This window comes from Prionailurus bengalensis, chromosome B4 (genome assembly GCF_016509475.1).
Source record: "Prionailurus bengalensis isolate Pbe53 chromosome B4, Fcat_Pben_1.1_paternal_pri, whole genome shotgun sequence".
In the NCBI taxonomy this organism is placed as follows: domain Eukaryota; kingdom Metazoa; phylum Chordata; class Mammalia; order Carnivora; family Felidae; genus Prionailurus; species Prionailurus bengalensis.
Genome location: NC_057358.1, coordinates 70005071 through 70029474, shown reverse-complemented (window position 1 = coordinate 70029474; position 24404 = coordinate 70005071). Strand labels below are relative to the sequence as shown.

The following is a 24404-nucleotide window of genomic DNA, read 5'->3' as shown; positions in this document are numbered from 1 at the left end:
GAAAGAACTAGACCAGCAGCTTGGATTATTGGGTTTTACCCTCAGCCAATGTCTCTCTACCTAACCTAGGACAATTTAAACACTTCTGACTAACCACAGGAGTATTCCCTGAACTAATAAGCTGTCCCAGCTACCAACTTACACAAAACAAATGTACATACACGCCCCTCAGTACTCAGGCAAATTTCTCACCTTCCTGGGGTCTACGGTGAACACCTTGAAACCAAAGGTCTGTTGTGTGGAGGGTTTTTGTCCTCACTCACGTAATGACGAGCTCCAGAAATATTGCTGATGAAAGAGGTGATGAGGGAAAGTGTCTAAAGTGTCGCATGTAAAGTAAGTGAAGTTTCCCCGATTTGTCAGTTTTTCAGATGTCAACCATCTTCAAACAAAAACTTATGGAATAGTCACCTTTTCCTGCCTTCTTGCCTACTTGACGTCAGCCATATCACCATCAATTGACTTCCTGGCCTGTAATAATTTTTCTGTTTCCTTACTTGCTAACAGAAGCAGCCCTTCCTGCTTCCCATTAGGTCCTTTAAGCGACTGAGAAATCGAATTAACAAGGCGTATCAGTTAAAGTAAGGTTCAGCTGTGAGTAACAGAAACCAAACTGTAGTAGCTTCAATGCAAAAGGCATGTTTGCTTGTGTAAAGAGGTTAGAGAGGGGTAAGAGGACTCCACAACGCCATCTGAGGCCTCTGTCTTTGCTCTGCTCTAAGTGACTTGTCATAGTTTAGGAAAACTTCTGGAGCTCTAACCATTCCAGCCTCCTTCCAAGCAGCAGAAAGAAGGAAAGAAAGAAGAACGAAAAGGTACAACTCTTTCTCTTTTTACAGAACTGTCCTGAAAGTCCTACCAACATTTTTATGACATTTTGTGAGCCGAAACTTAGCCACACAGACTACACCTAGCTAAAAGGGAACCACGATTCTCCAAACCAGCATTTTACGTGTATATTCGAAGACTCTAAGTGCTTCTGTTTGTTTGCTTTATCATATCCCTGTTCTCAAGATGTAGAGATTGCTAGAAATCTTGCCTTCTGATAAGCAGCAATTATCCTGAATTGTCAGAAATGGAGCATTACATGGAGAGTGTTATCACTGTGTACCAGCGCTGGGTGACATTTGGAAAGCAGGCAAGATCTCATCCTCTCCATAAATTCTAAGGCCATGTTTTACAGTCTCTTAAAATCCATGCCTTCTTTTAAAGACATAAAAGTCATGTGCCTTCCTTTATTGTTATTTGAAAAAATTAAATTAGATTTTAAGATTCAAAGTAACTCAGATCATAGTAATTTTAGAATATACTTTTCAAAATATGCAAACACACACACCAATGGAGAGTCTGAATTCACACATGCCACACTACCACCACCTGCTTTGAGAGTCACTATTCAAAGGCAATGTCCAGCAAAGAACAGACACAAAGTGTTGGTAGATGGCTTCGCAAGAGGCTTGGGAAGGCTGAGAAGATGCAAGAAGTCATGTCTCTGGATCCAGATCTGGTTATTTGGACTGCTGATTTATTGGCCACCAAATTGGAGATCTGATCCAAATTAACTATAGTGCTTATCGACTAAAACGGAGACATTAAGGCTAATCAAACACATTAAGTAGATAATGCATTTCAACCAAATGCAAGGAGATGTCATATTCATGGAGAAGAGGATTGTGAGAAAGCATATTTAAAGCTTCCAAGTACATGTAGATAGTGTCTTGCATTTCGGGGACCCAACAACTCATTGAATGAGTGGATGGACATGGTACAGTGGTAGACACAGACCAGTAGATGAGGAGAGTGAGATAGTCAGATGAAAGGAACGTCAAATAGCTCTGTGGTTTCCAGCCTGTAAGTAGAAGATCCCAGAGGGGGCCTAATAACCTTTGCAGATGTCTTCAGCTTCTTACATGGAGTAAGCACTTTTCTGTAGAATGAACAAAGTACAACCACTATCATGATGAGGTGGTAGGATGTGCCAGAATATACTCAAGTTTCCACAAAGCTACTTACAAGGAGATTTAAGAAAAGAAAGTCTTAATCTCCCAGGCGAATGCTCAGAATCCGGTAGAGAGAGGACAGCTTCAGGTTTCTAGCTCTGTGGAGCATTTCCTTTGTATAATGCTTTCCTAAGGTTTCCACCAAAGTAGCCCTTTAAGACTGAGAAGAGAGATTACCAGAGCCTGTTAAGATTTTCTAGCACATCCCAAAGCAGTGTGCGGCATCAATGTTGGAATTTCTTTGAACTTTTTCCTTGAACATGCATGTAAATTGTATTCTACCCAATAGATAGTCTTTGTTTTCATTTTAAAATTTTCACTAACATTAAAGCATGATTGCCATATTCTCCCTCTTATTATACCCTCCATGACTTCTAATATTCCGAGAGTATACATAGCTCATTTTAAAAACTGAAAATCTGACCTGCAGATAACCCAGGGGGTTATTGTGCTTAACCTTGCTTGAATGTTTTCATATGCCACTTAGATAATTTTTAATGGGTTTAAAAAATGCTCAGCCCTTGGGTATTGCTAGATTATATTCTTCTATCACAGTTAGCTGGGCCTCCCCTCGCTTCACCAGCTGAGGGTGGAAATAGGGAAGATTGTAAACTATCAGATGATAGTTATCACCCACACAAAAGGAATAGAAAAAGGGATTTTATGGAATAGCATCTCTGAAAGATCACTGACATGAAACCAGAACCATGTTTTTCAAACATAAGTAATGTAGGAACCTCTTTCAAAGGGAAATTACCCTAATTTTAAGTGCAGACCTAACCATTTTGACTAAAATGGCCTCTATCAGAAAGCTACTAAATGTAAATAATAATAGTATAAAACTTGTTATTATTTCTGCTTATATTTTTATACAACTACATAATCAAGGCAAATTTACCTATTAGATACAAGCAAAACCAAGAAATTAACAGTTTTAATTTTACATAACCTATGCTATTGTGTAGAAAATAAATCTTCAGTGTGAATAAGACTTTTTTTTACATTTGATTTTTTTCAAGCAACTGTAAATAAAAACTTGAGCACAGAAATTGCAGAATGTTAGTTGCAAATTAGTCATCCAGATGACCAAGACTATGCTTCAGATTTTTTTAATTATCATCAAAGTGAATGAAAAATATTTTAATTATCATAGAAAATACCCAGCCTTCAAGAGTACATCCATAGACTACCACCCCGCCATGCCAAGTTTAGATGCATTGATCTAGTGGAAAGAATAAGAAGATATAAATTTGATGAGAGTTCTTAGCATGCTGCATTGTTTATCTGTTTATGTGCCTGTCTCCAGCAGTAAAGAGAGTATTCCAAAAAGAAATGCATAGTCTGGTTCATTAGAATATGTCTAGGTCCTAGTGCAGTGCCTGGCACATAGAAGGCCCTAGAAATATATTTTTTGAGTGAACGAATAAATTGTCTAGAATTCTACAGAAAGGTTTCAATCTAGGTGCTGATCAACAGAGTAAGAAAAAACTTCCCTAAAAGTCAGTGGAAGATGTGCAATGATAAAACTTTGGATATCATTAATAGAGACTCCTCTCTTCCTGGGAGGGTGATCACAGCAGCTGTTGGGATGGAAGGAAGGTCTGGAAAATAACTGAGGTTAATCATGTTGCCAAAAACTCTGGAGGAAATTGTGGTCCTGAAGCCTGAGATTACTGGTGATGTGGGTTGGTTTATATTTTACTTTCTTAAAGAGCTTCTTTCCAGAACCCAAGGAGATAAATAGGTGTCTTTGCTAAATAATTTTCAACTTATGTGAATATTAAAAGGGAGATGGAACCAATCATTTAAACCCAACTTTTAAGTATTGATAACATAATCGTGAAATACATTGATCATGTAATACTAATTTCATTTTCCTGGCATTTGAAGAAAAGCTGGGAAAGGCATTAATTAACCAGGATAGCCAAATTTCTTTTATTTCTTTTTATTTATTTTTTTTTGGCCGAAGTTTCTTGAACATAAAAATAATCTTATATTTTCCTAGGTATGAATTATAAAAGTAAGTGAAATGAAAAAGCCCTTTTCTTTTAAAAGAGACAGAAGATAACTTTCTGTGTGCACAAAAAAATTAGAATTCAGTGTGCAACTTCCAATCTTTCCCCTCTCTCCTAAGAAGATAAAAAGTAATATATTCTCTATGCAAAGGCCTAACAATGGACAACACTACTCGTTTTGTCCATCCTAAGGGACAGGTGTGACCAGAGAGACTGATCACATGGTCTGGTACGAAGGGAGGAAATTACATGAAAACGCTATCTCTGTGTAATTTAAGATAACAAAGGAAAATTTGTTTTAACTAAAAGCTTTCCACATTGAGAGTTTATAATTTAAATATTACTTTAATTACTTTAAATTATCATTTAAATATTATTTAATATTAAATAAACTTGTGTATACTTGTTCAAACTCCCATTTTTAATCTTAAAATATAACCTAATTACACTGGTAGATTTCCAAAGTGGAAATTTATAGCTCTAGAATGGGGTCTGTAAGAACGTTTTTTGCTAGGCTGTTGCTTGATCTATCAATCAAAAATTGTTTGGGGTCCTTACCATGTGACTAACATGTTCTTATCTATATTTTCCTTGATTCTGAATTTTTTATTTTCAATTTCACATTTTAACATAGTATTGCTTGAGGTTCCATCACAAGTTCATCACCTCGAAGGAATAATGTGGAGGATGGATGGATGATGGATGATTGCTCACACAGATGGATGGCTGGACAGATGGGCAAATGGGTGGATGGGTATACAGTGAGAGAAATAAAACACTATTAGCACATAATACAATGAAGATTGTAAGACAACATGTAAAAAAAACACAAAAATGTGTAATACAGATTATAGTGCTGCCAGAATTCAGGAGAGTTGATAAGTGGTAGGATTGACAGAAAAAAAAATGTTTTATGTCTTTTAGTCTCACATGCTCCAAAAAACTCCCAACGCCACATCGAATACACAGATTTTTCTTCTTTCTGTTAAGGCTGCACTCACGGCTGGGGAAAATCACATGGTCTCTCTCCCCTTCCTCTCAGCAAAGTCTGCAGCTTTTATAGCTTTCTTCCAGGTCTCTAGTCCTCTTGTCTCTCACTCTCAGAAGGCTGCATCTCTTATTTCCCAGAGAAATGTGTAGAGATCAGATAAATTTCCTCTATCTCTTTGTTGTTGAATCCAGTGAATACATTTTGGTCCTTGACTTGCTTGACTTCTCTGAGGCCTCTGACCTTGCCCACGCCTTTTCTCTTATTGAAACACTCCCGCCTTGGCAACTGCGAAGTTCCTCTTGCCTGAATGCTCTCTAACCTGTGTGGCTCATCCTTCTCTAGTCCTTTCATGGGTTCTTCTCTGTCAATTTAGCATTGCTATTTATATTATTAGCAACTGGTACAGTAATGGTGCCTAACAAAAAACCATTCCCAAACTCAGGTGCCCACAGCAACAAGCATTTATTTTCATACTTTCAGGTCTGCAGCCAAACTGCAGTTCAGTCAAACTAGGGGGGGACTCTGTGTCAGCTGGACTTGACTCCAGGTTGCAAGTCAGGCTCAGGTCTATTCTGCCTGTTTTCATTCTGGGCCCAGTCTGAAGGGCCAGTGGCAACTGAGGGCATGTTTCCTCACAGAAGATCGTAAGAGGGGATGTCTGTTCATATCATGCCCACGAGCATTCCATTAGCCAAAGCACATCATAGAGCTCTGCCCAATGTCAGGGTATGGGTGTAACATTCATCCACCATGAAGCTACTGCAAGGATGTGGATATGTAGTACAATTACCAGGAAGTAAGTAATTCACAATAATCGTTCAATTTTGTTTTCCAGGGTTCTTTCCTCTTTCCCTTTCCCTTCTCATCTCTTCTTGGGATCTTACCCATACTCATTTCATGTTAATGATCCCCTCCCTAATCTGTAGCTTCAATCCAGATTTTCCTACCAATTTCCAGATCTGTGCAACCAGTTGCCAAATCTCTGGTTGGAATTACCACCGGCATCTGAAATGCAAGATAAAAGGAAAAGTTAAGGAACTGAATTCCTTATCTTTCTATAGATAAAGCACCCAAACTGTGACTCCCACCCAATTAATATTTAGTGAGGGGTTATTATGTATCAAGCACCGCTCTAGGGACAGGAGATAGAACAATGGAGAAAGAGGAGAAGGAGGGGGAGGGGAGAGGGAAGGAGAGGAGAAGAAGAAAGCAGAGGAGGGGGAAGAGAGAACAAGGAGAAGGAGGAGGAGGAAAAGGAAGGGGAGGAAGAAAGAGAAGTAGAAGGAGAAGAATGCTACCTACCCTCATATTTCTTACATCCCACATGCTTGTTAAATAAATCCAAATTTTTAGGTGTCAGTCAGGGTCGTATCACTATGTCACTACAAATAATGTAGAAAACACATTTATTATAGGGGCTAGACCATATGTAACTGTGAGAATAGTCTCTGCAGGCTGATGGAGGAGCCTATATAGGTTGTTTTCTCCGTAACTGGGGTTGGTCCACTAGAGCTAATTCACTCTAGGTCAGCCAGACTGGCACTAGGGAGGGAAAGCTGAATGTAGATGAGAAGAAAGACCATCAGAAACCATGAGGATGAACTGGGACCTCTGTCTGCCTCACATGTCAGCTTTAGTGCCCTAGATGACCTGCTGGTGCCCTTCCCTGTGGAGCTGCACATTCACTTGGCTCAGCACTTGGGAAAGATGACAAAGGGGACCTGGTGAGAGTTGAAGGAGCTACAGAACTGGGAGCTACCCTGCACCAATTAGGCGAGCCAGCAGACCTGCAGCCATGTGGGTGAGGGCCTGGCACTCACCACAGTGGCTGGTGCCCAGCACCAACCTTCAGGACTCAGGTTGGCTGTGACTTCACTTGAGCTTTCCAAACCCCGGGCAGAATGTCTCCTGTGGCCAACACTAACCAGAAATCAGGGTGCCTGGGTGGCTCAGTGGGTGGCTCAGTGGTTAAGTGTCCGACTCTTCAGCTCAGGTGTGATCTCATGGTTCGTGAGTTAGAGCCTCACGTTGGTCTCTGCGCTGGCAGCACAGAGCCTGGTTGGGATTCTCTCTCTCCCTCTCTCTCTTCCCCTCCCCCACTCATGCACACACTCTCTCAAAAATAAATAAATAAATAAGTAAATAAATAAATAAATACTAACCAAAAACCATATAGGGAAGAGAACTCTGGGAAACATGATTCCAGAGTAAATAAGTTGACACAGTACAAAGGCATCAGAGTTTGTTAAAATATTTATATTTTATATATATGTATGTACATAATATACATATGGTACATAAATATAGATATATATGTATATGTATACATATACGTGTGTGTGTGTGTGTGTATATATATATATATATAGAGAGAGAGAGAGAGAGAGAGAGAGAGATAGCTTAAATGAGACCTGAGTAGTGTGTAGAATTTGTATAATCCTAGAGGTGAAAGGAATCACCAAAAAGGCAAAAATAAGTATTACAGTTTGTCATGGTAAACAGTTTAGCCTGCCTTCAGAGGCTTATTTTTTAGAAAAATGTGATTAATAATATACTCACCTGCCTGGGGACCTTACAGACATTTTATAGAACCTGATCAAAAGATGCTAGTAGGCCAATATACAAATCCAAGGTGTTGAGTATTTTTCATCATTTAGAGGAAACATCATACATAGAGACAAGGGAACCTGTTCTTTACATGTCCAAGAACTTCAGGCCACGTAGGAGCCATTTACTATTCCACCGAGTAATTTATTAAGGGACTAAGAAAGTAAATGCACCAACTCCACGACTAACTTACATGCAGGTAATAATTTACTCTTCTGGAAGCATCTGGCTCATCACTTTTCCTCTAGTTTTCACACATATTCTGAAGAAGGTGTCAATCACTTGCCTATCTGGGTACAATTGACGTAATTTAAAACAGATGTCACATCTCAATAATGGAAAGAAGGCTCTGCTTGGAGAACTGCTGAAGGGGACAGGAGATGCATGCAGCTGGCCGGCCCTGAGGCAGAGCCCACAGGCACAAACACTGTTAGGCAAAGGTTTCAAGCAGAAGTTGACCTACAATACCTGCAAACATCCTCTTTCTTAACCCTTTCTCCCTTTTCTCTCTCTCTCTCTCTCTCTCTCTCTCTCTCTCTCTCTCTCTGTCTACTCAGCATGCTCCCTGGATCTAAGGAAAGAAGCCAATAAACTAATCACACTAAGGTGTAAAACCCTGATAAGACAGCTATGGGATATTCACAAGGTCATAAGCCAAGGAAAAACAACAGAGCAATGAGATTTGAGGGGATCTTGAGCCAATAAGGGAGGATATAAACCTTCAGATTCCCTCACATTAATCCCTCTACTCGTTTAGAGCCTGTGTTATGCCCTATCACAGTGGACTCACAGATGGTAGGAATGAGGACTGTTTTTATTCAGTACCAGTGTTTCCCCACAGACTCCAGATGTAGAGGAAATCTCAGCTCACCCTTTGTGCTTGTTTCTTGTGAGCAGTTTAGGTGTTCTAACCGCTAACAGGCCAGCACTATCCCCTTCAGTATGCTGCTTTTTCTGCTGACTGAAACTCAGAAGCAGTGTGTTCCAAATACCTTTCTCAATATTTTTTTCTCTCACTACTGACATCTGTCCCCAAAACTAATTGATAGGACAGATGGATGGATAGATAGACAGATCGATAGATGATAGATAGATAGATAGATAGATACCTATCATAACGGTGAAATGTGAATTTTCAAATAAGAGAACAAAAGGAAATGAAATACAGAGAAGCCTGAAAAGATTTCCTTTCTTGAGGTTGGAAAGGCTTTCAAACCAATGCTTGAGTGTGCACACTGTATAGTACTATACTTACAGCCCTCTAGATTCCTAAACAAGCATCCTTAATGGTCTAGGCTTGAATCGGTCCTGTCCTGTTGTCTGCCCTCCCCACTGTGCCAATCCTCCATATCCCCAGCCCTTAAGCAGCTCAGATCCATGTTAATGCCAAGAGAGCACTGCATGGGGGCCCCGATTTACTGGAGCCAAGGGCAAAAATAAAGCTATGAAATTGTTTGCAAGAGCTTAAAATAACTAGTCTGGCAAAGCTAAGCTACACTTTGAGAGAGACAGCAGGGCAGCAGAGGAGAGAATTGTAACCATCCCACTGCCCATAAATGACCTCCCTGCTCTGCCCAGTGGTGCACTTCCTCCCTATGAGAACATCTCCCCTAAGGCAGTGACCGTCATTCAACTTTTTATTTTTCACCCACATAGCATCTTTTTAAATGTCTACTGAATAGTAAAAGACCAGTAGCAATGAGAGAAGGGCTCTTAATGTAATTTAATATGACTTCAGAAACCACAGCCAGGAGACAAATACATCAGTGGATGTATTTTTCTTTTAGAATGCCCAAAATTTACTCATCGTGAATCCTCTGTTGTAAGCCTGTCCCAAAGGATTGCAAAACAAAAGCTAGATTCACCGGCTTCTTCCTTGCTAAACAAGACTCACCCTGTCCCTTGGGGCAGCCAGCAACCAAACAGGGTTTGCACCCTGCCCCATAGGGTAAGTGACTGAGAGCAAAGGAGCCTAAAAAGAGGAAGGCTGGGTGGAGTAGGTTCCAGCCCTACCTGCACCATCCAAGGCACGGAACCAAGTCACTTGGATGGAGGTCCAACAATTGAGGGCAGGTTAATCAACACCCATCTTGGCATTTCTCTGCAGTAGGCACGGAACCAACACGATGCACCATCAGGCACACAGACACTTGCCTTCTTGCCAAACCCTCAGGCAAGCTGGATCCGGTCTCCATTATCTAATTTGATTCTGGGCCCCTAGCTACAATGGTGGATGAGGTCCAAGCCCTAGTAAATCCCCATGCCCTGAATGGTTCCCAGGAACTCAGGTCAGCTCTGGCACCTCGACAGAGTCAAAGCTCAGACTATGTACCTTCCCCTTCTCCTCCACCAGCAAACAGTTTTCACGCTGGGCCCTGGAGACTTCCAAACTGGAGGGAGCCAGAAATTAGATGCGATATTCTTTAACAAATATGCGTGGGAGCTGGAATTACCACCAGGCTAGGATATCTGAGATGCCAGGAGCCCTTGCGCATTCCTGAATGTGCTGACTCCCAGAATGATGACCAACATTTCAGAGTTTCATATCTCCCTCAAATGTCATATTAAAGACTAAACTTGTCCTAACTAAATCTATATTCATCTATAGCCATAAGCCATACCAGACATTTTTATTGTAACCCCGGCTGCCTGATAACCTTAGGGGGCTTAGAATCAACTTTTGGTTCATCCTGGTATCCCCAGAATCTAGCATTGAGTCTGGCACACAATGTATAAGAAACAAAACTTTACTGAAGTGAATTATTCTTGTTGGTAATACCGTACATATCACAGATCACATACTTCCTTGTGTTAAACATATTTACATATTATGTTGAATTTACTTATATACCATATTATAAGCTTGTAGAGGATGAGAGGCATCATAGGTGACCAATGAATACATGTTCATCAAATAAATGAAGTTGGAGAAATCATGAATTTCTCAGAACTATGAAATTTTTAAAAACAATTTTGGACTTATTATTTTGAAATATCTACCACCAAATTCCTTTAGCCACCATCACTAAGAATGATATGTACTGTGTTGAAGATTGTTGCAGAATGATATATCTTGGCTTTCACCACCTCTTCTCATCAATATTTTAATAAGCACAAAGGGGAAAGGAGGAACACCCCCAAAATGTCAGAGGCTTAGTTCTGGAGCGAAAAGGCTTATTGCCAAAAAGGGTCTAAGCTAGCAAGTCTGCGTAATCAGCTCGCTGTAATGGGAAAGGTATCCATCCTGTTGGTAGTCTCTGGGTATCAACCACTAGGTCTCTGGGCTTATTACCCAGCAGTTTGCAGCTGGGGCAACATCCCAAAGCAACTTTCTTCTCAGACACTCTACGCATTTAGCTAGTTGAACCAAATGGTTCCTATGGATACTTCTCGTATCAAGAATTGTATGATGTCTACATATTGCTTGATGAATATACTTTCAGTGCTAATAAATTCAAATTGGTGACTATTACTGGAAAACAGGAAATTTCTAAGTAAATGTGAAAATTTAATCCAAATCAGCGTCCTATGTGATACAGATTATGATGCAATTTAGTAAGTGAAACAGTATTTCTCAAAGGGTCTAGAAAAATAGAACCTGGATGACATCTTAAATATACACCATTCTAATTTTACCCAAGCTAAATAATTGTATGTTATTATAATAATACACACAATTACCAGGTAATAATAGGGTTGCATTCATATACTAAGCACTTTACAAACTATAAGTACAATGGTATTTGCTGTAATGGTTACCATCAAGTTTGCAAAATGCTTGTTGCCTCCATTTTCACATGCTCACGTGCCCTAGTACAACTGAATTTTCCAAAATCCTTGCAAAAGTCACAAAGGCATAAGATAACTGAGAAAGAAAAAGGTGAAGGAGGTTTGCTGTTTGCAAAAGGATCTTGCTTTATGAAAAAGAGCATGAATTTAGCAGTCAGACTAATCTGGGTTTGAATTCTGGCTCTTATGTACAAGCCATGTGACCTTGGGCATGTGATTTAACTACTCTTTCCTAATCAGCAAGAATGATGATTAAAAAAAAAAAAAAACCTTCAGAAAACCGATGCAAAGATTAAGCCATAGTAATGTATGTGAAAGTACCTTGCGTCACTCTTGGAAGATAGTACATGTTCATAAATATTTAGTTTTCTTTTTTATGTAACGTAGAGTGAATTCTTTGCTTAAAATTCACAGCTGACACTGGGGAGTATGAATAGCTTTGCCTCCCCTCCCCCTGCATTTTCCCCACATTCTGTGAGGTAGCCAGGTCCCATCACATTTCTACCTCCATTCTCCCCTTATTCTTCAGGTAAAATGAAATCTTTGGTCTCAAATAACTGAAATTCCAGTGAGCTAAATCAGGATACCTTCCTATAGACAGGGGAGGTTTTGGGCAGTGGTCTAGATTTTTGATTCACCTTGGTATCCTAAAGCAGCATCGGATAGAGAAAGTAGTCTGTGAGGTCTTTCATCTAGAATAGAATAGAATAGAATAGAATAGAATAGAATAGAATAGAATAGAATAGAATAGAATAGAATAATAAAATAAAATAAAATAAAATAAAATAAAATAAAATAAAAATAAAATTCCGAAAAAATCTGAGTTTCCCTGTCCTGGAGACAGGCTGGTAACTAGTTCAGTGGAGACTGCAAGGAAAATGCTGCGTGTTAACTGGGTAATTGTATAGAGTCCCTTCCATTCAGGGAACTCAGAGCCCTTTAATATCAAAAGTTCCACTTGTGCTGAGAATATATATGCCCTACTTTAGAAGTTCTGGAACTCTCTCCGACCACTAAAGAACAAAATGTTTAAAACTGAAAGCTCCTCATATGGTTTCCCTTTAGGTTATATTTAGTTCAATAAAGGAAAAGTAATTTACCTGGAAGATTTATTATGCATTTCCAAAAGGTGGACATTTACTCTCTCCTCATCACCAGGATTAGGCACAATTATGTCATTAACCTTCCAAACATTCCTTTTGGATGGTGGTGAATTTCCTAATAACCATTATGGTCAAGCTGAGGTCAGAGGTAAACAAAAGGTTAAGTATCACAGACTCTAGGGTCATATAACTTCAGAGGCAAAAACCATGATTAGAATCTTGGTTCTCTGGCTAATTACCTCACTGTCGTCCAGACTGGTGTGTCTCTTCTGATGCCTACAGAGACTTTTCTGATGTTCACAGGTCATGAGGAAAGCTCAGAAGGGATGGAAAAAATGATCCGGTAACCAGGGACAGAAAGAGAGGCTCTCAGCCTGCTTCATCATGGTTATTTATGGCCTGCCTATCAGGGACACAGCTTACACAGCTAGGGCTTTATAGAGAAAAATCTAGACCAGATGAGCAAATGTATTTAATGTGGTCAACCAATCTGGGACAGAGCAGCACCAGCCAGTTCAGAGACAAAACGGGGTTCTTGCAGCTGACCTTTTTCATGCTCTTTACTTAGGACATAAGCACAAAATTCCTTATTATTATCTAGTTTGCAGCTTAGATCCTAAGTTTATGAAGTTCAAAAAGTTAAAATAACAAGTTTATTGAGATTCTGTTGCATGCTCTACACTATTTTAGATGTTTTATATACATTTTCTTTTCTTTTCTTTTCTTTCTTTCTTTCTTTCTTTCGAGAGAGAGAGAGAGAGCGCTCAAGGGTGGGTGGGAGGCAGAGGGAAAGGGAGAGATAGAATCTTAAGCAGGCTCTACACCCAATGTGGAGCCCAACGTGAAGCTCATGACCATGAGATCATGACCTGAGCCAAAAATCAAGAGTCAGAGGCTTAACCAACTGAGCTGCCCAGATGCCCCATATTTTCTTACTTAATCTTTATAAGAACCCTACAAGTTATATATTCTCCTTTTTTACCACTGAGAATACCAAGGCTCAGGAAGACCAAGTAATTTATCCAACTGAACCAACAGAGCTTAGACTCTATTCAGGCAAGGTTTAGTAGACTCCAAAGTCTATGATCTTTCTGCTATGTTTCCATTTTCTTACAGAGAAACTCTCTGTGGGTCGCCTGGCTGGCTCAGTTGGTTGAGTGGCCTACTTTTGCTCAGGTCATAATCTCGCGGTCCATGAGCTGGAGCCCTGTGTCGGGCTCTGTGCTGGCAGCTTGGAGCCTGGAGCCTGCTTTGGATTCTGTGTCTCCCTCTCTCTCTCTGCTCTCCCTGCTTGTGCTCTATCTCTCTCTGTCTCTCAAAAATAAATAAATGTTTAAAAAAATTTTTTTAAACAAAGAAACTCTCTGTAAGGTGAAGGCCAGATCAGACCATTCCTCTCTCTGTGGACCACTCACCAACAACTTTTGACAAGTGTTTTTAGCTGGGATTGATTTCTTTGAAGTAAAATGAGTTCATCCTCAGGAATCAGTTTGCCACCTCCTATGTGTGCCAAGAAAAGACTGTACATAGATATTGACCACAATACCTGGTTAATCACAGAATCCCTGTAACCCAAACTATAAGCTTCCATAAAGGGAAAATGCTAGGTTACATGGCTGCCTGAAATGGCCATAGACTCCATTGCCCCCTAGGATAGTACTATTCAATGTTATACTTGCTAGAAACATAAAAAAAGCATAAAAAGTAACCTTTAAAATAAACATGACCTCTGTCACACCCTTCTCTTGTTGCTTGTTTCCCTCTAACCCTGATTTAGGACCTGCCTCTTCTCTAGAATCTAGAATGTCTAGAGCAGAGCTTCTCAACTTCAGCATTGTTGACATTTGGGGCTGGATAATATTTTGGCACAGTGAATGGGGACTGCCCTGTCCATTGTGAAATATTTAACAGCATCTCTGGCCTCTACTCATTTAGATGCCAGTAGCAACACCCTCCCCAATCATGAAAATCAAAAATGTCTCCAGATGTTGCTGAATGTCCCCTAGAGGACAAAATTACCCCTGATTAAGAATCACTGGTCTCAATTATGGACTTAGTTACCAAAAAACTCTAGGAAGCTCTAAATAGAATGTTATTGTACAGCCCTGAGATCATTTTCAGGACACAGCAATGCTTGATCATTGTAAAAGGCTGATATTCTAGACTCAAAAGAAAAGTAGATGTCATTCTCCAGGTGTTATCTGCAGTGAAGGAGAATAAAGAAGTTCCAATCTTGGAGAATTTTTCAGGAAGCTATCATCCACTTCCTAGGTAGTGAGTGAACCAAAAAAAAAAAAAAATGTTTTAACTCTAGTATGAAGAGTCAGTCTTCAAAATATGTGCTTGTGGAGGCACCTGGGTGGCTCAGTTGGTTGAGCATGTGGCTCTGGATTTCAGCCCCGGTTATGATCTCAAGGCTTGTGGGATTAAGCCGAGCATCAGTCTCAGCACTGACAGGGCAGAGCTTGCTTGGGATTCTCTCTCTTTCTCACTCCCTGTTCTCCCTCTCTCCCTGTCTCTCAAAATAAGTAAGTAAACTTTAAAAACAAAATGAAACCAAACAAGGGGCACCTGGGTGGCTCATTCGGTGAAGGATCCAACTCTTGGTTTCGGCTCAGGTCTCACAGTTTGTGGGTTTGAGCCCTGTGTCAGGCTCCTCACTGATAGGGCGAGACTGCTTAGGATTCTCTCTCTCCCCCTCTCTGCCCCTCCCCCACTCACATGTGCACACTCTCTCTCAAAATAAATAAACTTTTTTTTTAAAAAAATTTTTTCAACGTTTATTTATTTGTGGGACAGAGAGAGACAGAACATGAATGGGGGAGGGGCAGAGAGAGAGGGAGACACAGAATCGGAAACAGGCTCCAGGCTCTGAGCCATCAGCCCAGAGCCTGACGCGGGGCTCAAACTCACGGACCGCGAGATCGTGACCTGGCTGAAGTCGGACGCTTAACCGACTGTGCCACCCAGGCGCCCCATAAATAAACTTTTAAAAACATAAAAATAAAACAAAAAATGTGTGCTTGTGTATGTACCTTTTCAATTGAATCTTCTTAAACTAGAATAAGTTATGGCAATGAGAAAAACACAATTCTCCACTTCTGCCCACAATGTTATTTACTTTTTCTTTAGTGCAAATAAGTCAGAAACCCAGATTTAAAGATATTTACGGGGCGCCTGGGTGGCTCAGTCGGTTGAGCGTCCGACTTCAGCTCAGGTCACGATCTCACGGTTCGTGAGTTCGAGACCTGCGTCAGGCTCTGGGCTGATGGCTCAGAGCCTGGAGCCTGCTCCCGATTCTGTGTCTCCCTCTCTCTCTGCCCCTCCCCCGTTCATGCTCTGTCTCTCTCTGTCCCAAAAATAAATAAATGTTGAAAAAAAAAAAGATATTCAGATGCCCACCCTTCTCAATTACACTTAGTACCAATGAGTAAGAACAAATTTTCTAAAAAAAAAAAAAACTAAGAAAAAAATGTCTATGGTCAATATGTTGTTTGAGTCTTGAAAAATTCTGCAAAGTTTTTGTCTTTATTCCTTGCCCTTAATAAACTTATGAGGGGAAAGTGGCACAATTTAGCAATATAAATATTGATTTAGCTATGTTTGATCTTCTTTCTGCCTTTTTTCTATTTTAAATTTTTTGTAATCTGGCTTAAGTCAGTTTTACCAGGAATTGTTCACTGAAGTCCTTGTTTGGCTCTTAGATTTGTCTGTGAATAAACACTGTATTATATGTGAAATACAAGCAAATCTCTCCAAGTGTTGTAGTACAGAGCCAGCAATGGGAGGGTTGGATTGGAAGGGGCTGGAGAGGGAACGATTTGAAGTAATAGGACACATGAAATATCTAATCACCAGAGAAGTCATTCCATGTTGTTAAATAGAGATAGAATGTTCTAAACTCTTGAAGCGGATTCAGAGGAAAACAGTATGTGGATAAAAATATGAACATACATAATGATTTAACCCTCACAACAACCCCAAGAGGGAGATTGTGATTATCTCATTTTTTGGTAAGAAATGAAGGCACAAAAAAGTAACTAGCTCAAAGCCAAATAGTAGGAGGCAGAGGTGGAACTTGAACCCTGGCAGTTTGACTCCCAAACTCACTCTACTATGCACACAATTCTTTGGGAGATTTAGAAGCAAGGATCTAGGAAGGAAATGGGATCATTTGTCCCAGAGAATTGTAAAGTGATAGATCATTAAAAATTTGGCCACACCGAAGGAAGATCTAGCAATAATTCTGTTAATTTCATCACCATACAGAGAAATTCCTTTGGAATTGGGAAGAAAGGAGCCTGAAACAGCCCCATCTGCTAGCCATACTCATCAAATTAGCCACGTAATTGCCAAATGCCAAACTTACTTGGAAGATTCAGCCATAATGTTATTCTTTAAAGATAAACAGTTTTGTAAATAAACATCTGCCCACTCCCACTCCCACTAACAACTAAAAAGCAGCTCTGTGTAGGAGGCTGAGTAATTACCTCAGATGTGGAATGATGGACTCCAAACCCACGAGGAGATTATTCATGATTACCTCAGAAATACTGCCGTGTTCCCACCTGCTGCTACTATTTCTCTGTTCTCTGGTCTTGCTTTCCCCATTGTCCCCCCCCCCCTCAGTCTTTCCTGCCTCCACCTGCCTTCTGAATATGGACTATCCAAGGCTCTGTCCTCAGCCACCATCATGAATCCAACCATCTCTCATAAGCAATCCTAAATCTAAGCCTCCATCCTGACCCCCCTCCTTACTTCCAGACCCACATTCCTATCTTCCTAATGAACAGTTCATTCATTTGTCCAAAACAGGACTCACATGCTTCCCTCACACACACACACACACACACACACACACACACACACACACAAATAAAAATAAAATAAGGAAAATGCTCATGTCAGTGATCATAAGTAATAGCCATTGTGTCAGTCACCCAGTTCTCTCTACTATTCCTATCACATCCCAACATTTACCTGATGCTGGTTTCAAGGTTTGTCACTTTTGCTTCCTTCTCTTCATTTTTATAGCCCTCCTAGATTTCTTTAATGAGCTTCTAGCAAATTACCCTGGCTCTGGATTGCACTGCCTAATACTGTAGCCATGAGCCACATGTAGCTAAGGAGTATCTGAAGTGTGCCTGATCTGAAATGAGACATGCCCTAAGTATAAAGGCATGCTCCATTTGAAGCTTCCGTTGGAAAAAAAAAAAAAAAAGAATAGAAGATATCTCATTAATAATTTGCATAGAGATCACATATTGAAATTATAATCTTTTTATGGATTATGTGAAAATATTGAATTATTCCATGTTTCATCATATGCCTTTTTAATGTGGCTGAATAATGGCATCCCGAGGTGTCAACATCTGAATCTTCGGAACCTGTGAGTACGTGATCTTACAGGGCAAAAGGAACTTTGGAAATGTGATTAAGTTAAGGATCCTGAGATACGAAGATTATCCAGATAAGCCCAGTGTAATCAATAGGGGCCCTATAAGAGGGAGACGGGGAGATTTGACTGCAGACGATGTTATGTACTAGCTGGGAGGAAGGAGGCAGGGGCCCTGGACCAAAGAATGTAGGCTGTCTCTAAAAGCCAGTGTTGTCAAGGAAACAGATTCTTACCGGAAGACTCCAAAAGGAAAACAGACCAGCTAATACCATGATGTTAGACTTGTGGCTTCCAGACCTGTGGGAGAATAAATGTGTGTTGCTTTAGGCCACAAAGTTTATGGTAATTTGTTACAGTAACAATTGAAAACTAATACATATGGCTACAAGGAAATTTAATTTACATGTGGCTCCCCTTTGTAGTTCACATTAGCTTTCTGTAGGAGAGCACTGCTTTAGAATCTTCTCCCTGTCCATTCCCCAGCCAGAGTGATCTTGTGCCATCACTCCCCTGCTCAAATGCTGTCCATGACAAAGCAGGTGGATAAAATGAAGCCCAAATTCTTGTTTGGCTCTCAGATCTCTCCGTCACCTCCATCACTTCACAGTTGACAGCCTTTGCCATTTCATCAGTGCTACAAACCCCCAAATATCTTATACATACACACACACACACATATGCATACACATATGTATACACATATACATACATATAGATATAGTTGACATACCCAATGTTACATTAGTTTCAGGTGCACAACAAAGTGATTCAACTTCTCTGTACCTTATGCTGTGCTCACCACAAGTACAGCTACCATCTGTAACCATACAATGCTATTACAATACCATTGACCATAAACACTATGCTGTACCTTTTATCTCTGTGACTTATTATTCCATAACTGGGAGCCTGTATCTCCCACTCTCCTTCACCCACTTTGCACATCCCCATTCCCCTCCCCTCTAGCAGCCATCAATCCTGTATTTATAGATCTGATTCTGCTTTTTTAAACATCTTGTCTTTCAACCAGTTTGGTCTACCTCTGTTGCCTCACATTTTCTTTATTTCCCTATTTTTGCCCCCCCCCTTTTTTAAATGTTTTTTTTTTTTTTAATTTTATTTTTGAAAGAGAGAGAGAGAGAGAGATGCAAGTGGTGGAGGGGCAGAGAGAGAGAGGGAGACACAGAATGTGAAACAGGCTCCAGGCTCCAAGCTGTCAGCACAGAGCCTGACGTGGGGCTGGACTTCTAAGAACATGACCTGAGCCAAAGTCAGACTCTTAACTGACTGAGGCACCCAGGTGCCCCTTTTCCCCCTTTTCCAAGATGTTTCCTTGCCCTAAATGCATTTTATTTTTATTTTTGACCATCAAAATCCTGTCTATCCTTCCAAATTTAATTTAAATCCCAATTCTTCCATGTAGCCTTCCACAGCTCCCAGTAGGACTTAATTTAGCTCCACTCTATGTACATCTCTTAGTGTGTGTTATCACTTGCCCACAGCATTACTGAACTCTGACTCAGGGATGGTCCAGTGCTGGAGCACTTCCAGAGGCAGGAGCCCACCTTACCCATCCTGTTCTGCGTTCACCAATGGTGCCCTTACTGTGCCAGCAACATAAGTGCAGAAGTTGTGGAGGTGGGTCTTGAGGGGCAACTCTCGGTTTCTGCCCCATTCCCGTAGTTTGGGTGCTGAGGATTGATTTCTGGGCATAGTGGGACTATTTAGAGAGGGGGCCTCCAGGAAAAGACTGGTCTTTGTGAACTGGTGTAGTTTCAAAGCTGGTAGGATTTGAGATTAATGCTTCATTGATACAGTCGCAATTGTGCTTATAAACTGGTGAAAGCTGAAGACAAAGATAGGCAAGAGAATCTGTGATACCAAATAAAGACTTTAAACAGAAAAGATGGGTTTCCCAAAGAGCTTGGATAGTATTTATGCCAACCTCCTCTTTTCTGGGAGAACCACAGCCAGCAGGCAGGTGTCAATGTCAAGGCTCCTGATCCGTCATCCACTCAAGTAATCTTCCTTGACCAGTCATTTTTCTGGGGTAAGGGCTTTGAAGAGATATTTTCTATATATATGAATAAAATATTTTAATAAGCCTTCATTTTAAACTTCATTCATTTAAAAATCTGTGCTGGGAAAAACATCCAGATGAAAACCGTTACACAACTTCCAACATTAAAGGTCCCTTGATTATATTTGTAGGTGATGACAATTCTCTATACTTAGTTCCCTGAATGACACCAGCTGTCCACCATGAAAATTCTGAAACATTTCCCCAAAGAACAATGTGTTAAATTATTCCACTTTCACCGCCTTGTGAAAGGCATAGCCTAGTGCCCATGACCTGAAACTTCTGCCTTCAGATGGATCAGGATTAAATTGGACATAAATGTAAGAAAAGTGTCTTTCATTCATAGAGTGATATACAGGCTGCATTATTTTGGTTGATCCACAGACTAACTTTGGAAGGTTGGTAAAACAGGTATTTCTATCCCTATTTTATAGCTAAGGAAGTTCCTAAAGCTTGGATGTGTTAGAGAGGAAATTCAAACTCATGTTCTCACACATGATCAGAAAACATATCTTAAAATGTGCCAACTCATGGATGTTAGATTTCACTGTGGGGACTCTACCAAAATAAAAAGCTTCTGCAGAATGAAGGAAACAATCAACAGAATAAAAAGGCTGCCTACGGAATGAGAGAAGATACTTGGAAATTACATATCTGATAAACGGCTAGTGTCCAAAATATATCAAGAACTGGTACAACTCGACACCCAAAAGAACAAATAATCCAATTAAAAAAATGCGCAGAAGACATTTCTCCAAAGAAGACATCCATATGGGCAACAGACACATGAAAAGATGCTCATCATCACTTATCATCAGGGAAATACAAATCAAAACTACAGTATCACTTCACACCTGTCAGAATGGCTAAAATCAAGAACACAGGAAACAACAGGTGTTGGTGAAAATGTGGAGAAAGGGAACCTTCATGCACTGTTGGGAATGCAAGTTGGTGCAGCCACTCTGGAAAACAGTATGGAGGTTCCTCAAAAAGTTAAAAATAAAACTACCTTATAATGTAGTAGTTGCAGTACTAGGTATTTACCCAAAGAATACAAGAACGCTAATTCAGACAGATACATGCACCCCTGTGTTTGTCGCAACACTATTTGCAATAGCCAAGATACGGAAACAGTCTAAGTGCCTATTAATTGATGAATGGATAAAGAAGATGTGTATAATATAATGGAATATTATTCAGTCATAAAAAAAGAATAAAATCTTGCCATTTGTAACATGGATGGAGCCAGAGAGTATAATGCTAAGAGAAATAAATCAGTCAGAGAAAGACAAAGACCACACCATCTCACTCGTGTGGAATTTAAGAAACAAAACAAGCGAAGGGAAAAAAATAGACAAAAAGCAAGAAACAGACTCTTAACTATGGAGAACAAACTGATGGTTACCAGAGGGGAGGCAGGTGGGGGGATGGGTTAAATAGGTGATGAGGATTAAGGAGTGCATTTTTCATGAGAGCACAGGGTGATGTATGATGTATGGATGTTGAATCACTATATTTTTTAATGTTTATTTATTTTGAAAGAGAGTGTGTGCATGCAAGCAGGGGAAGAGGCAGAGAAAGAGGGGGAGAGAGAATCCCAAGCAGACTCTATGCTCAGCATGGAGCCCAACATGGGGCTTGATTTCACAACCATGAGATCATGACCTGAGCCAAAATCAAGAATCAGACGCTTAATCACTGAGTCACCCAGGCGCCCCTGAATTACTATATTATACACTTGAAACTAATGTAACACTGTGTGTTAACTAACTGGAATTAAAATAAAACTTAAAAAGAAAAAAGAAATCACGGGATCTTTTAGCTCAATTCCTTGGTTTTACTGGTAGAGGTAAGACTAGGAAGTGCTTGCTCCTCTTATCATTGAGCTCTTGGCCCTGCCGGTCCCACTTTGTAAAAATACCAGTTATCTGGGCATTTGGGTGGCTCAGTCGAGTTGACTGTCTGATTCTTGATTTTTTGGCTTATGTCATGATCCCAGGATAGTGAGATCTAGCCCTCTTCAGTTCCACACTGAGCATGGAGCCTGCTTGGGATTCATTCTCTCTCTCTCTCTCTCTCTCTCTCTCTCTCTCTCTCTCTCTTTCTCTCTCTTTCTCTGTCTCCCTCTGCCCCTCTCCCCCACCTTGTGCTCTGTTTCTCTGAAATTAAAAAAAAAAAATTAAAAATACCAGCTATCTTGGGGTGCCTGGGTGGCTCAGTCGGTTGGGCATCCAACTTTGGCTCAACTTGGGTCATGATCTCATGGTCCATGATTTTGTGCCCCACATTGAGCTCTGTGCTGACAGCTCAGAGCCTGGAGCCTGATTTGGATTCTGTGTCTCTCTCTCTGTCTCTGCCCCTCCCCTGCTCATTTACTATCTAGGTTACACACCTCCAGCAAATTTCTTAACCTCTCCAGACCTTGATTTCCTTGTCTATTAAATGGGGATCAAAATACCTATCTCAAATGGTTAGTGTGAGTAATAAAAACAAAATACGACATTTAAAATGGCCCAGCATAGAGAAAATAAAACAGACATTACTGCCCTATCCCCTCACTCTCAAAGACATTGAAACTAGAATAAATAGAAGATGGGGACCCCTTTACAAACACAGCATAGAAGGAAGAGTCAAGGGCCCAATACTAATGTCCATTGATTTACTCAGTACAAGAATTATTTCTTCCAAAATATATTCCTGCCTCACCATCAAGTCGGTACTCATGCTTCTGAGGACTGATTAATGAAGCTGCTGCTGTCAAAGTATTCTTGAGAAGATTGAAGCATAGAGGAAGGGACCTTCCAGGTTCATCTAGGAAGTCATTAGAAGTGAAGTAAAGCCAAAGTAATCATAAAGTATAGAGTAAAAATATTAAGAGGAACAATAATTTTAGACTTATTGGAGTTTAAAAAAAAACAAGATAAGGCTCTTTACTTAGAGTCTACTGCCTATCACATGCTCTGCTCAGTGCTTTATGCAATATTTCTATTCAACAAATATTTGTGGAGCATTTTCCATAATCCAGGCACCATCCTAGACACTGAGAATATAATGATAAGCAAAAAGAAATGTTATCTCCATTCTCATGCAGTCCCCCCCATGGAGTCTCATGGAGAGAGACACCATCAAATAATCCCACAAGTAAGTGAATAATTATACACTGTGGTAAGCACTAAGAAGGAAAGTTATGCAGTGTGAATAGGGTGTGCAATGATGTGTAAGAGACAGCTTCCCAGGAAAAGTGGGATTTGAGCTGAAATCTAGAGGATGGATAATAGTGAACTAGAGGACCAAGAGGGAGAGAAGTCTCCAGGTAGAGGAAATAGCAAGTGCAAAGACCCTGGGACAGGACAGAACAGGTGACATTCAAGGAGTTAGGTCCAGGATGGTTGCTTCACAGACAGAGAGGGAAGAATGAGGTGCAATGAGTCTGGAAAGACCGTGCAGGGCCTAGACTACAGTGGTGAAAACTTTAGACTTTGTCCTAAAAGCAAAAAGGAGTCATTGAATCGATCAATTAATGTCTCTATTGAGTGTTTCAGGATTTTGTGGAATATTATAATACCACAAACATATCTGTATAATACGTAGTATAGAATTCAAATCCACTAGACCACTAAATACTTTCTGCATCTGACTCATAATCCAATAGCCCTTGTGAGCTAATAGCTGCCAGATACGCCTAAGCCTTTTTATGCACAAACTGTGGTGCAGACTTTTAGAATCAAACAGGCATGATGTTATATATGCGATGCCATTCAACACATGGGTTCACTAGAAATGGAAAACGTATTCATGATGGTAAGGCAGATCACTGCTTCTCATATCCATTATTATAAAAGTAAGACATTTGAGGTAAAAGCTGAATTTTGGCTTCAAAGGTTCTCAAGACAGCTACATCTGCACCACTCAACATAAGCAATCTGGAAGTTCACATGGTGAGAATTAAGCATTTCTCACTCAGTATAAACTGTGAAATGTATTTGAAAATAGCGTTTTCTGTTAAAATTAGCATTTTTTCATACTTAGCCAACAACTGCCTTTTTTCTTTTTTTTTTTTTTACAAAGTCACATTTATAGCATTATTTATAGCATAAAGATTATTGAGAGAGCTGCTGCTCTGATCTCCATGAGCTGTCCCAGGCTTAGGAAGACGCATCAAGTGAGAACAAGTTCCACTGGCTCTGAGTACAATGGTGAGGTGGTGTAAGATCAGAACACAGTTCATCAGAAGACTGCTTTAAGGCAATGCTTGGGAAAGTCGAAGTTTAAGCTAAGTAAGGTTTCCAGATGCAAGAAATGTCACAATGAGTCCATAATTTTTAAATGCCTCTCATCTCCCACCCATACCTATGCCAAGGATTGCAAATGTTTTCAGTGTTTCCAAGCCCATTTTGGATTTAGCAGTATCTCTTTTTTCC

At 40.2% G+C, this 24404-nt stretch overlaps 1 long non-coding RNA gene across 1 annotated transcript; it reads right to left on the bottom strand.

The window, feature by feature from the left end:
• Positions 1–4906: 4906 nt before the first annotated feature.
• LOC122473197 lies at positions 4907–18202 on the bottom strand. Its single transcript, XR_006294617.1, has 2 exons — positions 18137–18202; positions 4907–6011 (listed from the first exon to the last, which is right to left on the bottom strand). It is a non-coding gene; the product is annotated as an uncharacterized LOC122473197 (long non-coding RNA).
• Positions 18203–24404: the final 6202 nt, after the last annotated feature.